Consider the following 12,234-nt stretch of genomic DNA (forward strand, 5'->3'; position numbering starts at 1 on the left):
ACTGAAGCAGCTCGCGTTTTGCTTAGGTGGTCATGCTTAGCAGGTATCCCCTCTCACCATCTCCCAGAATAGACGATAAGGGAAACGTTTTATAGTATAAAAAGAAAAGAGTCCCTTTGTTTTACGGTGAGCTGTGACACAAAGCTCCAAGTCATTGCAAATGATTACGTTAAACACTCTCCTGAAGAACAGGCTTGAGTACAAGGTCTCCCTCCTCACTGACCAGTGCGTACACAGTGGTGCTCCTGCCTACCTCAAGGAAGCACACCAGGGGCGGAGCTAGGGGGTGGCTACCTGGGCTCAAGCCCCGGATGTATTCTGAAAAGCCCCGAATCTATTTAAAAAAAAAATAAACATTTAATTTTTTTTTTTTTTTTTACAATTCATCATTGTTACATGAAAATATGTTTGCACCAGATTTAGCAGAAGCTAATTTCCATCTGTGGTCTATCCAGCTGCTAACTGTATTTGAGTGAGTTAAGTCTTGGTGTTATGGTAGACTCAGACCTAAGCTTTAAATCACAATCAACAAGTTGACAAAAACTTAATTCTTCCACCTTAGAAACATAGCTAAAGTACGGCCATTTATAAATCAAAAGGACGCTGAAAACCAGATCCATGCCTTTATCTCAAGCCAACTCGACTCCTGTAATGCACTCCTTACCGGCCTCCCGATTAAATACGATGATAACTATTTTATTGCAATGCACTATTGCATTATTTTATTCTATTTTACTAACTATTTTATTGCACTGCACTATTTTACTTTGTATCAGTGAATCATAGACGCCTGGCCATAAGAGCATTCGGAGCATCTCTGCTCTCCCACTATTGAACTTGGGGGAGCAAAGGTATAATCTTGCTCCACCACTTTTTGATTATATGAAAAATATGATATATCCCCCCCAATATATAAATCTAACCATAACTACGTTATGGTTAACTGAGTTTTATAGTGAAAAGAGCAGCTCTATTGGTCAAGATTGAAGGCTCTATATTGCAGGAAATTGCACGTACAGGTTCATTAAATTCAAATAAAATCTGTCGTGGAGGGGGTCGTGCCTGAGCCCCTCCAAACCACCCCTTGTCTGCCCAAATTTTTTTTTTTTAAATTAAAAAAATTAAAAAAAAATTAAAAAGAAAATTAAAAAAAAAGAAAAGGGGGGGGCCCATCTGGGCTAAGCCCCGGATCTCCTACAATCCTAAATCCGCCCCTGAAGCACACGCTCACGCTTATGGCTACTTTACAAAAGGAAAGGTCACTTTAAGAATAGTATAACTTGAGATTGTATAATATAGCGTGTACATAAAGAACCAGTGCCTCATCCGTAGCTAACAGTGTATGCACTACCACAGGACCTAGCATGTCCTACCATGCTCTGTAAATAACTCATGTACATATACCGAAATGCCCTACTCTGTTTACTTGTTTTATAACACAATGTCGTTCTATTGGATTCTATTATATATTACTATTGTATTATGCACAGCGTTGCGGGCAAGACCACCCGCATTTCATTGTATACTCGTATGCCGTGACAAATAAAACTCTTGACTTGACTCTTGACTTGACTTGAAGGAACTCCTCACCCCCCAGTCCTCCTCACGCTCCCTCCGCTCCGGCACAGCCTACCTCCTCAAAGCCCCCAGGACTAAGCTGCACACCATGGGCGATCGAGCCTTCTGCTCTGCCGCACCCAGACTATGGAATGCTCTCCCCATCCACCTGAGAGCTCCACAATTCGTCGAGGCTTTTAAAAGGGGCCTAAAAACATTTCTTTTTAACAAGGGTTTTGCCTGAATTTTTCTTTTACTTTTACATCTCTTCATTTTATTATTATTTTCTTTTTCTTTTATGTTCTTCCATTTCATTGTTTTTTTTTAATTCATTTTAACTGTTTTGTTCATTTAACTTTTTGTCTTTATGTAGCAGGGTGGATTATCCCTGCTTTATGGGAGTGGATGTACACGGCCACCTGGTAGCGAGAACGCAGCAGAGCTGGGTCCAGCTGAGTCCCCGACTGTAGGCCAGGAATGTTGAAGTGGAGGTCGAGCAGCAGGAGTGGATGGGGCCTAGGATTCACTGACCTAGGGATGGTACGCTGGTCCTTCTTGCCCTCCAGGGCGATCAGCAGTAGCTCCCCACACACCCACACTTCCCCCAATACTTCCTGGGCCCTCCCACACCCGATGGCAGTAAAGATGGATGATATATTCGCTCCCCAAAGCAGTACCCTTCCTTAATGATGAGTGGAGACCTTTCACAATTAACTATAGGCAGGGGGTGGGGAAAGGGTTAAACTGTAATGAGCATTACCCGGAAAGAAAAGGGTTAGACAGAATGCACATTAACAGACACACACACAGTGCTCCCATTCAGTTCTCTTTACTGAAGTCTGATGCAACTTACAATTGATTACACAATGATTAACGTTATTTCCGCCCTGGGCACCTAGTGCTCTCGCTCCATATGTCAGACTAAAGTGCTTCCCACACTGGGCTAGACACAGTAATAACACCTTCCCTTTAAGGGTCTATATACTGTTCCGCTTCTCCGTAGGTGGGGAGAGAGGGGAGGAAGAGGGAGAAGGATAAAGGGTCTACTGAATGGGAATTTTATAAAAGAACACACGTTATTATCACACTCAAACAAAATGACAGTGGGCCCACGTTACAAATAAAAGTCCTATCTATAGCCGGCTTTTCCCCAAAATAATAAATGGTCGGGGCGCCCCTAAACACTGTTCTCTCGCTCGCTCCCTCTCTCGTTTACGACACATACACAACTTAACTTTCGTCTCGTTTACATCAGGGTCCCCCATTTTCAACTTCACTTTCGTCTCGTTTACATAGATCCCCCAACTAACGTTACAACTAACCTAAAGTTAGTTTAGGTTCATGTTAACGTTAGATAATGTACAAAATAAACGTTTTCCGCTGCTATAAACGTTGCACTTTTATTTTGAAAACCCCAGAAAGGAAGTCATTATATATGCTTTACCATCCTGATCTGTGTTAGCTCCGGTTAGCTCAGAGTGTCCGGTATAACAATACCAGCCATTGGATTACTGTTTTCTAAATTGGGGAGGCTTTTAATCGTCAAGGTAAGATGATTTTAAGTCATGGTATCCATAAACTATAATCGGTTCGGATCCTTTGAATGAATGAGAATGTCAACAATCACGATGACACGTTGAAATCACTGACTGCGCTCAGAGAGGAGTGGTTAGGCAAAAAATAGTTCAGAGTATATTTGCTTATAAAACGTAATTGTCTAATTCAATTATTTTTTATTTCTCCACGTGGTGAATACACAGGTCACAACATGTTTACATGAACGTTTTGGAGTTGTATTTGGAGTGTATTTCGTGACTGTATACAGTGTAAGGGAACGTCAGGCTCCGGATCTCCCCCACTTCCAGTGATGAAGCTCCGGATCTCCCCCACTTCCAGTGATGAAGCTACGCTAACGGAGCGACTGTTCCCAAAGCTAAATGCACGCACAGAGACAAAAAAGTATCTTCTTGTCTAACTTCAGGGAAGATGTTAAATAAGCTAATTTCCCAAAATGTTGGAGTTTTCCTTTAACAGGACCAAACCATCAGTTTCTTATTTATTTATTTAACCTTTATTTAGCCAGATAAAACATTAATATGGTCCAAGAGGCCCCAACGAGAGTACAAATATACATATATACACATATACATACATACATACATACATACATACATACATACATACATACATACATACATACATACATATATATATACCAGGCCACGTGAGCGGATCGGCGCGGCCGAGAAATCCGCTCTTCGCTCTTTAAAGCTTGGTCCGCTCCGCTAATCGCTCATGTTGACCCCGCCCCCAAGTCGCTCTCCACTCGCTCCCCGCTCACCTTGAATCGAGCGCTCCCCGCTCCCCGCGCCAGATCGCTCGGCAGATTTTTATTTTTTTTGGAGCATGGTGTAAATTAGCTCAAACTACAACAGTCTACACCCCCTGGGCCCCTTAACAATTGTTTGTATTGAGCCGCATTGTAATTGTACCCATTCTGCAATGTTAAATAACGTTGTTTATCCATTCACTAGCTCTATTAAGCGATGATAGGCTAGCCGAGCCACAATGCTATGGTCGCTGCCATTAACGTTAGCATGTAAGCTAACGACAACAACAATGGCGTCGATACTTTTCTAACAGGAGTGAGTGACAAAGCCTGAACAGGATATCACAGGTTCACCCTTCTCATTGGTTGAAAATGGCCTTCATGTTTGTACATCGCCATCTGTTGCTTTGGCATTGTACTGCATGTATATATTACATCAACAGTGTTAAACCACTGTGAGCGGCCTGGAGTGGATTGGAGCGGAGGAGAACTCTCGCTCCGGACGTCGCGCCGACTCATTTTAAAACCCACTCCTCGCTCACGTCAAAACCGCTCACGCGCCGCGCCGCTCACATGGCCTGATACATACACACATATACACCAATAACTAAATAAAAACACAGTTAAGAATCATACACATAAGAAAATAAACAAACAAACATTATGCACAGCCTATGTACAAAAGAAATAAACAGTTAATCTCTAGTCTTTACAGTTTTCTTCGATTGCATAAACACTCAAATCAAAAGTATTACACAATTATCAAAACCTTACACTCAAGGAGCAAAACATAGGCCCAGATTTGCACCCCTATAAGCACAAAGTCAGCCTCACACTTTTTGCAAAACAATACACACAGTGATTTGCAAAACACTAAACACACTTGCATTACATTACACATAGAATGTCAAATTACCACACATATGAGCCAATTGGTTAAACACAGCAATCAGATGCACAAACACACCATTGCTTAATTGTAGATACACCAATCAGGTTTAAGCACTATAAAAATGCAGCAGGTGAGTTCACCTGTCTTCAACCAAAATGGAAGGAGAGTGAAGTACTGTACACAGAGAACGTGAAAATATACAATACATTCACCAAACACTACACAAGACAACCAATGATGCAGACTGATGAAAATATAAATGTTCTCTCCATATACCCAAATCAGTCAGCATGTCAACATGGAGAATCACAACAAAAAAATCTCTTGCCAGATCCAGCTAGGCAAAGAGATAATGTCTAGTATTTTCTGTACTCTATTTAAACATTTTCTATTTTTGTTTTTGTTTTACTGTAATTTTAACCTGTACTGGATACAGTATTTTATGTTTGTCTGATATTTGCTGAGCTTACTGTGTTATGCACACTGTAGTAGCATGAAAACTGGGACATGTTTGGTTGTGATTCTCCATGTTGAAATGTTGACTGATTTGGTTATATGGAGAGAACATTTATATTTTCATCAGTCTGCATCATTGATTTGGGTATATGGAGAGATTTTTTTTCCATCAGTCTGCATAATTGATTTGGGTATATGGAGATAAATAAATTATATTTTCATCAATCTATCAATCCTCGACAGAATGCTGCAAGAGCTTGAGAGCAGGTTCTCATGAGTTGGAGAACAACGCATGCAGACATGTTATCCAGTTTCTCTCCGTGGAATTGCTGCAACCCCTTGCCACACATTACAATATCCAACTACTGCCAGAGGAGATCACAGTTGCAAAGTGTTTCCTGGCCAGGACAGGCAGAGATGCAGTCCCTACTATCCAAAGTGTCTTTTCCCTCCTGGATGATAATAATAATAATAATAATAATAATAATAATAATAATAATAATAATAATAATAATAATAATAATAATAATAATAATAATAATAATAATAATAATAATAATAATAATAATAATAATAATAATAATAATAATAATAATAATAATAATAATAATAATAATAATAATAATAATAATAATAATAATAATGCATTTTATTTATAATGCGCCTTTCAAGACACAAAAAAAAAATCGGTGAATGAAAAAATTATATAGGATCAAATGAAAACTACTACTTGCTAAAAATCGATGTTTAAAAGTACTAAAAACCAAAGAAAAATACCAAACACTAACAAACATTCAGCACAGACAATGGGGATGCTGCCACCAAAAAAAAAAAAAAAAAAAATGTAAACAATTTTTTTTTTTTTTTACATGCCCAGGGCTAACACTGATAGGCATGCACTGTGTATTTGTATGCATAGTCATAATGAGTATGTGGACAGTAGTACATTATTATTATGTATATGGGGCATTCTACCGAATTAGTTCAAAGTGCTGTCCCACAACAAGAAAAACTATTTAACAAAACAATTAAGTATTCAGACAGATATTTACTAAGAATATGTTATGATCTATTTAAACCCAAGGCATTACATTAGATTGTGATGAGCTAAATATATACAAAATCATAATGTATAGGGTACTTTCTATTGGGAAGTAGCTGTCCCAAACCCTGACCCGTAAATTTCAATGTATGTAAATAACACTTAAAGGCGAACTTGCAGGTTGTATTTTTGTTCAATAAACAATGTGACTAGGCCAACGCTGACTTTCATGAAGAGGAAAAAAAAATTATCGAAATTGACCCAGTTTTAGCATTTTTATCAAACATTTTGTTGACCAAACCACAAGCTCCACGCACATGCATATTTTAATTGCATGTTTCATACCGTGCGTGTGTCATCTTAATGCTGACGTCACATCAGGGGCAGGGCAGCAGGGGCTCTGAGACTCACAGGCAGCTAGTGGCAGGAAGCAGAGCCTTGCTACTACTAGCCGACGAGTGATGAATGAAAATGTATCTGTTAGGGGTGGACGGTATGGTCTAAAATTTATATCACGGTATAATTTGAAGCATAGATGGTAACGGTATATATCACGGTATCATCGTTTTTGATAAAAAAAAATTATTTTATTTTATATAATCTCTCTTTTTTTTTTTTATAGAATATATATATTATATAATTAGACTTGTACTTGTATTATCTGCGAGACATCGCCACCACGCAACAAGCTCCACTGTCTGTGTGTACTCTAGTAGCCTCCAGCTACGGCCAGGATTCTCCGGAGCTGCACCTGGACCTATACTCGAGTAGCCTCGAGCAGAGCTACGGCCAGGATTCTCCGGCGCTGCACCTGGACCCTATTGGCATAACGTTACTTAACTGTGCTCAGCAAGCCCTCAGCTCGAATACGCATCGAATCAGTGTTATAAGACATTGATATCAGGAGCTATCTGTAGCTACTGCTAGCCGGATATATAACGTTAATACAACGCCTCAGTGAATTATTTAGTTCAATGGGACATTTCGTTTTGAACGGTGAACTAACTTGCGCTAACGTGAGCTAACAGGTAGCATACACGTCTCTAACCCTAACACTCTACTAGACTTTGTGGAGCGTTTGTTGATGTCAGGAGCTATCGGTAGCTGGCCGACTAGATACCGTTCGGTTAGACAATGCCTCATCATGTATTAAACTAAAAGTGAATAGTTGACTGGGTCATTTTGTAACGGTAGCTAAGCTAACGTTAGCTCAGGGAGACGCCGCCGTCCTCCCACTAGACTACTAGACCCGTGTTTACATGCGTGCGGTAGGGGCTGGCACGCCCACTGCGCGAAGCCTCCTAAATAACTTTTTCCAGTTCGCACATATCTATTATCTATGACTAATTCTATCTATTTTTAGGGGCAAATGCGAGTGAAATAGTCGCGCTGTGGTTACATGACGTCATTGCTATTTTAGAGCTGCCCTACCGGTTACACGGTATAGTCAAAATCCATACCGTAGAGCAAATTCATACCGTTTATACCGTATACCGTTTATACCGTCCACCCCTAGTATCTGTTTCACCTAACACTATTGCTCCGTGATCATAGCCATTCATCTCTAAAGCTAACCACTATTTGTAACAGCCACAACCACGTTACCATATTTGTAATAATGTAAATCATTGTGTCGTTGTACATATTGTGTATGCAACGTTAGCAGCTAACGTAGCTTAGCTTGGTAGCCGCCGTTCTTGAAACTCCTAACAAAGCCCGAATTAAAATGGTTCTCTCCTCTTTGTATACCTTTGTCCTCACAAGTATTCTGCCAGGGAACTTATGGGCACGACAATAGTAGTTATAAGGTGTTTGATCATTGTGTCATTGTACATATTGTGTATGCAACGTTAGCAGCTAACGTAGCTTAGCTTGGTAGCCGCCGTTCTTGAAACTCCTAACAAAGCCCGAATTAAAATGGTTCTCTCCTCTTTGTATACCTCTGTCCTCACAAGTATTCTGCCAGGGAACTTATGGACACGACAATAGTAGTTATAAGGTGTTTGATCATTGTGTCGTTGTACATATGCACCGAGTGCAGCTAAAGGGGCTATCTACCGAGTGCAGCTAAAGGGGCTATTGTATCAACATGCCGCGACGTGTAGCTAACGTAGCTTGCATGATGCGTGTGCAGTGCTTTGCCCCACAGGACCTACACATTTTACTCGTTCCCAAAACTCTTTTACATGCACAACAGTAGCCATAATGCTAACGTTAGCGGGGTAACGTTAGCCAGAGCGATATAGCCAGCTTGGTACTATGACCCGGGGATCAGGCGACAGCCCACAGACCAGTAGCGCTGCTGTACTGAACAACAGGCTGCCTAGTGGTAAATGTAGTTATTTTTTTACGACATTAAAAACATAACTATCTTGTTTCAACCAGTTGTAGCTGGTCCATCAAAGTCTCCGACGATTAAAGCCATTTGCGTCTTGTAAGGTGTCCATTTGGATCAAGGAAATAGCTTTCTGCACTCGTCAAAACTCCTTGTAGTGGATCTGTAAGGTTTTTGTCCTTTGCTCACTTACTCGCTCTGTTCCTTTAAGCCTACTCGCTCTTTTCCATTTGTTTTCTGTTAATCATTTCATTCCCCTATTCACACGCTTCTTCCCAGAGACGTCGTTGATTGGTTCTCCCCCGTCCACACGCTTATCAATCACATCCCTCAGCTGTCACTGCTTGTCATTTAAGCATTCCCGTATTATTTATACCCCGTTTCCCCATTCAAGTTTTGTTGGATCGTTTTGATATTTCAGTTGCATTCGCCGTTCCTGCTGCCTGCTGTTGTTTCCCTGTGCTTTGCCTCCAGGATATTCAAGAAGCATTCCTCTTGGACACCCTTTCCCCGAGGCGACGCGCTCGCTCCATTCTGTTCCAACGCTCTTTACGCACAACGCCTGGGTGAGTTTTTTATGACTGTCTTTGATCCAATTCCGTTTTTCGTGTGTTTATATAACACTGAAGATTTCCAGCTTTTTATCAGACAGTCACTCACCCAGCGTTTAGCCTTTTTTGGATTGTTTCATTGGGATAATATTTTGGCCTAACATCTCCCACTGTGTGTTTACACACCGAAGATATTATCACTTTGGATTTGTTTTTGGGACTTCGCTCACAGTGTTTATTTTGCACCGAAGATATCTATCACTTGGGATTGTGTTTAGAACGTTACTCACAGTGTGTATTTACACCGAAGATTCAGTCACTTGGATAACTCTGTTTTCGGGTACAAGTCACCTCTCCTGTTCACCTGCTCTGTTCCACCTGCACCCTGAGTTAACTCGCTCCCTCTCTCTCTCTCGGTCCCGCAACCACCTCGGAGATTCTGCCGAGAGAAGTCTGCAGAGCGGCTCTGACGTCAGCGTCTGTTTCCCCTGACTACCATCCTGGGAGAAGCTGCAGAGCAGCAACATTCATCCTTGCTTGTATTCCAGTCTTTGTTTGAACTCTTCCAAGTCTGTGCTGTTTATTTAGTCTTAATAAACAAGCCCTTGTTTTTGGCAACTCTGAATCCTACTCTCTTGTATCGTTGCGTTTGGGGTCGGTGTCAAACCATAACATTACGATCCAACCGAAATGACGACCCCAGCCGACACAGAGAGGGTCAGAACCGCACTTGCTAATCAAATCGAGTTGACCAAGGATCACAGCCACCAACTAGAGAGGGCTGCGGCTGCGGTGCAGGATCTCAGGGAACAGGTCCTGCCTATTCAAGGGTCACTGGCCGCTCTGGCGGGACAACAATCTGGTATTCTCGTTCAGCTTCACTCGCTGAGCGACACCGTTAATGCTTTACTTCCCTCACATCCTTCAGGAGCATTCCCCGCAGCCCCAGCTGATCCCGCACCTCGGGAACCCCGTCTCTCCGTCCCACGGCTGTTCGACGGCAATCCCGAGGAGTGTGCCACATTCATCATGCAATGTGAGTTGGTTTTCCGTCATCAACCAAGCCGTTTTACTGCTAGAGGGTCCCAAGTGGCCTATATGACGAACTTGCTTTCAGGCCATGCTGCCCAGTGGGTCACTTCCTCCTGGGCAATGGATGCAGATTTTGTTTTCTCCTATCCAGACTTCGTGGCGGAGCTCCGCAGAGTGTTCCACCATCCAGCCCGAGGTCTGGACCCTGGAGCCCGGTTGGGGACCTTCCGACAGGGGAGCGGCAGGGTAACTGACTACGTCCTGGAGTTTCGACTGGCGGCGGTAGAGAGTGGATGGAACGACCCTGCACTTCGCCTAACCTTCTTGAGGGGGCTCAGTGACGCAGTCCGGGACCAGCTCGCTACCCGGGAGGTGCCCGACTCCCTCGAGGACCTGTTTAGCCTCGTCATCCGCATCGACGGACGCCTCCAGGAGAGAAGGCGCGAGAGGACCCGACTGTTACCTCCTGAGGTACCCCGGATTCCCCGGACGCATGACGTCACTCCTGGACGCCCTGTCCTCAACACAACTGGTGGTAGCGGGTCCTCCCGTTCGGTTCGCGAGGAGGAACCCATGCAGCTGGGATGCTCTCATCTGAGCCAGGCGGAGCGTGAGGCAAGGCTCAGGTCCGGTCTCTGCCTCTACTGCGGAGGGGAGGGACACCGAATCGCCGACTGCCCCACCCGGCCAAAAGATCAGGCTCGCAGAGACCCCGGGAAATCCTGGTGAGCCGTTTTTCCCATTCCCAGAGCCGCGCACCACCTGACCATCTGATGAGCGTCACCCTGGCCTGGGGGGACCAACGAGCCACGGTGGAGGCCCTCATCGACTCTGGGGCAGACGAGAATTTCCTCGACTTCGAGTTTGCTTCCCGAGCCAACATCCCACTTGAGGACCTTGTGAGGCCCTTGGAGATCTTTTCGTTGGACCAACACCGCCTGGCCGACATCTCTCAACGCACCGGCCCAGTCGTGCTGACCATCGCTGGGAACCACGTCGAGAGAATCCAGTTCCTCATCACCCAATCCCCCCTTGTCCCGGTGGTCCTGGGTAGGCCCTGGCTCGCGCTGCACGAGCCCCACATCGCCTGGTCCTCCGGTACCATCAAGGGCTGGAGCTCCTCCTGTCACGCCCTGTGTCTGCAGGCGGCGACCTGTCCCCCGCCCCGGAGGCCCGCTGGTGAGTCGCCTCCGGACCTCTCGTCCATACCTCCCGAGTACCACGACCTCTTGGAGGTTTTCAGTAAATCCAGGGCTCAGGCCCTTCCACCTCACCGCCCCTATGACTGCGCCATCGACCTCCGCCAAGGGGCTCCCCTTCCCGGCAGCCGCCTCTACAGTCTGACCGTTCCGGAGAAGAAGGCGATGGATCTCTACATCTCTGAGTCATTGGAAGCAGGACTCATTCGGCCTTCCTCCTCCCCGGTGGCGGCCGGTTTCTTCTTTGTTGGTAAGAAGGATGGGGACCTGCGACCCTGCATCGACTATCGCCAGCTCAACGAGATCACCATCAAGAACAAGTACCCTCTACCTCTCATGAACTCCACCTTCGAGCCACTGACCCAGGCCTCCGTCTTCACCAAGCTGGACCTCCGGAGTGCCTACCATCTTGTCCGTATCCGTGAGGGCGATGAATGGAAGACCGCCTTCAAGACCCCCAGGGGCCACTACGAGTACCTAGTGATGCTGTTCGGCCTCACCAACGCCCCGGCGGTATTCCAGGCACTCATGAACGACGTCCTTCGTGACATGCTGGAGGTGTTCGTGGTGGTGTACCTGGACGACATCCTCATCTTCTCCAGGACCCTCGAGGAACACATCCAGCATGTCCGCCGTGTGCTGGAGCGCCTCCTCCACAATCGGCTCTTCGTCAAGGCGGAGAAGTGCCGTTTCCACTCCGACTCCGTCGACTACCTGGGCTTCATCGTTGAGAAGGGCTTGACCCGAGCGGATCCTCGCAAGATCCAAGCTGTGGAGGATTGGCCTGAACCCACCACTCGGAAGGAGTTACAGAGTTTCCTCGGGTTCGCCAACTTCTACC

Source organism: Notolepis coatsorum (genome assembly GCF_963971535.1).
Source record: "Notolepis coatsorum genome assembly, chromosome: 10".
Lineage (NCBI taxonomy): Eukaryota > Metazoa > Chordata > Actinopteri > Aulopiformes > Paralepididae > Notolepis > Notolepis coatsorum.